The sequence below is a fragment of the Panicum virgatum genome, chromosome 8K (genome assembly GCF_016808335.1).
Source record: "Panicum virgatum strain AP13 chromosome 8K, P.virgatum_v5, whole genome shotgun sequence".
Classification (NCBI taxonomy): Eukaryota; Viridiplantae; Streptophyta; class Magnoliopsida; order Poales; family Poaceae; genus Panicum; species Panicum virgatum.
The window spans coordinates 46,831,678-46,836,461 of NC_053143.1; the positions used below are offsets into that span (position 1 = coordinate 46,831,678).

General features: G+C 43.0%; 1 pseudogene; it reads left to right on the top strand.

Annotated features, from left to right (window-relative positions):
- The first annotated feature begins 830 nt into the window (after window positions 1–830).
- LOC120644913 lies at window positions 831–4,346 on the top strand (annotated as a pseudogene).
- Window positions 4,347–4,784: the final 438 nt, after the last annotated feature.

A 4,784-nucleotide genomic window follows, 5' to 3' on the forward strand; every position in this document is an offset into this window, starting at 1 on the left:
GCCCAATTTTGATCTCTCAATCTATATCAAGATCGAGACTGGAATATGTTCGGTAACTAAAAATACTTATGCATACAAAATTAAATTATATAAAAATCAAGTATCATTAGAGTATATCATCAAAGTGCACATTGAACACATATTTTTCCTATATTCCTCCCTACGTACACTACTAGAGGTGGCATAGTGCCGTTGATTTTTCCACTCACAAAGTCCAATATATTTATCTTCCATTGTCAAACCTTATGCTTCTTGAAAAATTTGCCCCCCACATTGACAACTTCATGCAAAATGAAATGGCACAAATCGTCGATTACTTCCAGAAATTGTTTATCGTGGAGCCGGCCATCGTGTTTCACCGGGTGAATATGCAATTATTGAATTCATGGTAAAATTAATAAACCAAGTGCTAGTTACAGTAGAAAAATAATATACACATATGCATCTTTCTTTAATAAAGAGTAGTGTGTTATACGTTCGGCGTCCGTAGCACTCCTAAATACTCGTACATGTAATACGCAGATACACGGAACTCACGGATTACTCGTGGCACGAGAAATTTGTGCGTAGTCATTTTCTCTGATTTCTCTCAGCGGGATGAGCTGATCCTCGCCCTCCCCAGCTTCCATGCACGAGACTTTCCTGTCCTATATTTCTCCACGTCTTTAATCTATGAGGTCAGTCATATTTTGATTTGACGCCTTGATTTGACCATATTTTGATTTGACCACGCCTTGATTTGACGTCAAAACAGAAAATCTTAAGTATGCCTCAATTTTCCTACGGTCCAACTGCTCCGTGGCAACATGCTACTAATTTCTTCGTCCTTCAGAGCCAAACAAACCAGAACTGAAGAGCGTAATGGGCAAGGCCAACCTCCATGTTTTCTTCCTCCTATTCTTGATCTTGAGTTCTTTCTGCGAGTCCAACGACCAACTAACACAGGCAAACTCACTCTCCCCCGGCGACATGCTCATCTCTGAGGGGCCAGTCTTTGCTCTTGGCTTTTTCTCCCCAACCAACTCCAACAAGAGCTTGTACCTTGGAATCTGGATCCACAACATCCCCGAGCGCACCGTCGTGTGGGTCGCCAATCGCGACAGCCCAATCTCCAACCATTCATCCGTGAAGCTCACCATCACCAACAGTTCAGAGATGGTCTTGTTCAACTCTGAAGGACGCGCATTGTTTGGATGACGGCGAACACAACCACCGCCGGAGGTGCTGACGGAGCTCTCGGGGTTCTGCTCGACTCAGGTAACTTTGTGCTCCGCTTGCTCAACGGCACGGTCGTATGGTAAAGTATCGATCATCTCACCGACACTGTACTTCCAAACATGAGGGTCTTGCTGAGCTACAAGGCAGAGGTGGTTGGGCGCCTCGTTGCCTGGAAGGGGCCTGATGATCCATCTAGTGGGGACTTCTCCTTTAGCATTGATCCTAGCTCAAACCTTCAAATCTTCATCTGGAACGGGAGTTTGCCGTACAAGCGCCTCGATGTTGTCAACGAAGTTTCTGTATCCGGCGGCACATACCAGAGCAACACCACCTCTGTCATGTCTCAGTATCTCTACTACAGAGGGGATGAGTTGTACTACACCTACACAGTCTCTGATGGGTCGCCCTACACACGCATCTTGCTTGACAACAGAGGCAACCTGAGCCTCCTGAGCTGGAACAACACCTCATTGTCATGGACACTTGCTTCTGACACCCCCAGTTACTGTTTCCTCTACGCCTCTTGTGGCCCGTTCGGTTATTGTGACGTTGCAGTTGTCCCGACGACATGCCGGTGCCCTGATGGGTTCGAGCTCGTCGACAGTCTCGACTTATCGAGAGGATGTTAGAGAAAGGAAGCGCTAAGATGCGGAAAGAAGAGCAATTTCATGGCCATGCCTAACATGAAGGTCCCTGACAAATTCTTGCACATTAGGAATACAAGCTTCGACCAGTGTGCAGACGAGTGCTCCAGAAACTGCTCGTGTATGGCATATGCCTACGCCAACTTGAGCAGTGCTGGGGGCACTATGGGCGACACATCGCGGTGTTTGGTTTGGACTGGGGATCTCATCGACATGGAGAAGGCCAGCTTCTTTCATGAGAACTTGTACATCCGGCTTGCCGAATCTCCTGGTATGCACGTTCCAGACTTCCAGTACACCTCATTTTTTCTATTCCCGGAAGTATCATTTGTGCTCAATGTGAGTATATGCAGTGTTCCATGTCATCTGTCATCGCCGCTCTAATTAAGGCCTGTTTGTGAGATGCTAGTAGCATGGAGAATGCTCCAAAATGTTTTAGGATTTAGTTCAAATTTGTCAAATATGCCGTGGCCAATCTTCTCTTTCTCAACAAACTATGTATTTAAAGAAGAAGAAGTTTAAACTTGCCAGTGTCACTTTTGATTTTTTGCAGCAGCAAAATTACGCATATGCATGTAACCTGATTGAACGTAACCATTGATATCAAAAGCACAATTAGTAATATCCGCGGGGTAACTGTTTGAGTGGTAATTAGGTTCCTGAATGTTCACAGGCCCACCTTTTAGAGGCAAAGCATTCATTGATTATTGCCTGTGCACAGTAAACTCACACAATTGCAAGCAATGATTTATGCAGTCAATTCTGACAGGATACATTTCCCTGACAGTTCAAAAGAAGAACAGTTTTCTGAAGATGTTACTCCCAATTATAGCATGTGTGCTGCTAGTCACATTCGGAACCCTTGTTTGGACAAGTAGAGGTACTGAGAAAAGAACCCTCGCTCGTTGAAAAAAAAAATGCTTGCATTACTGTGTAAGTGATGATGAAAGAAATGGAATCCACCAGGCAATTGGCAAAAGAAGAAAGTTCAGAAGAGAAAGATGCTAGACTACTTGAGTTCTATGGATGAAGCTGGGGGCAAGAATGTAGAGTTCCCACTTATTAGCTTTGAAAAAATTGTCGCAGCAACGGATAATTTCTGTAACAGCAATATGCTTGGGCAAGGAGGTTTTGGCAAAGTATACAAGGTACTAGTAAAAAGTTTTACCTTCAAAATTACATTACTGTCCATAAAAATTCCGATCCTTAATGATGACATTGTAGGGAATGTTGGAAGGCACCAAGGAAGTAGCCGTCAAGAGACTTAGCAAGGGTTCTGAGCAAGGGACAGAGGAGTTCAGAAATGAAGTAGTCTTGATTGCAAAGTTGCAGCACAAGAACCTAGTTAAGCTTATCGGTTGTTGTATTCATGAAGATGAGAAGCTGTTAGTTTACGAGTACTTGCCCAACAAAAGCTTGGATTACTTCCTCTTTGGTACATCCTATTTGAACATTTTCGTATTGTTAAGAAAATGAAACAAGTAAATGTGCACATACCCTTCTGATATGCCTTGTTTCATGTTATTCTTATTAGACGCAGCAAGAAAATCAGTGCTTCAGTGGCCGACAAGGTTCAAGGTTATCCAGGGGGTCGCTAGAGGAATTATGTATCTCCATCAGGACTCAAGATTAACTATAATTCATAGAGATCTGAAAGCAAGCAACATCTTGTTAGATAAGGAGATGAGCCCAAAGATCTCAGATTTTGGCATGGCTAGGATATTCTGTGGTGACCAGCTCCAAGCAAATACTAACCGAGTTGTAGGAACATAGTAAGTGACTCCTGCACTGCCAACTTTTCAGATAAATTTGATTTCATTACTGTTACAAAAATTATGCAAATTCCTTTTGGTAAAATCATTTGCATGCACAGTGGTTACATGTCTCCTGAATATGCAATGGAAGGAGCCTTTTCAGTCAAGTCTGACACCTACAGCTTTGGTGTTCTAATGCTGGAGATTGTAAGTGGTCTAAAGATCAGCTCGCCATATCTTATCAAGGATTTTCCTAACCTTATAGTATATGTAAGTACTGGGAATGCTCAGAATTCAGAACAACTATCCACAGGAATAAAAATGAGTTACTGTGAAATTGTGTCATGGTTCAGGCATGGAACTACTGGAAAGATGGAAAAATAGAAGATATGGTGGACTCATCAATGGTGGAGGATTGCTCCCTCGACGAAGTTTCACGATGCATCCATATAGCACTCTTGTGTGTTCAAGACAGCCCGAACTACAGGCCACTCATGTCAGCGGTTGTGTTCATGCTGGAGAACAAAACGAACGCAATTCCAACACCGAAGCAACCTGCTTATTTTGTTAGGGAGTACGAACCTAGAAAGGCTAGTGATAACATGGAATCATCTATAAATGACGCCAGTCTCACTACGCTACAGGGCCGTTAGATGTTCTGTTTTCTAGACGACTAGACCTCCATGGAGAGCACAAACCCCACCTGAATTATTCATTGCAAAACTGCATAGTATTAAGTACTTCTTTTAAAATATGGATGAGTTCCGGCCTTAACACTCACACGTGAATGACTACAAGCTACAAGGAGAAACGCAGCATGCAGGTTGCAAGAGACTATGCTCAACATTCAGACAAACTGAAATAACTGGTCTGATACCGATACACGAAAGGAGGACTATAATTCTATCCTGCTTCTAAAGTTTCACTCCCTATTGGTGTAAGAAACATGGCCCATTAGGCTATTATTTTTTATTTTGGAGATTGTATGATAACATAATCATGGGACTTATAACTTTGTCAAGTGAATGATCCACTACTACAGAACAGGTCTTTGACCCTGCACTTTAGTACCAGCCGTTGTTGGACCCGGGACTAATAAAAGCTTTAGTCCCGGGTCCAACAGCTAGCTAGGTGGCCAAAGAGAAACCTTTAATTCCAGTATAAAATC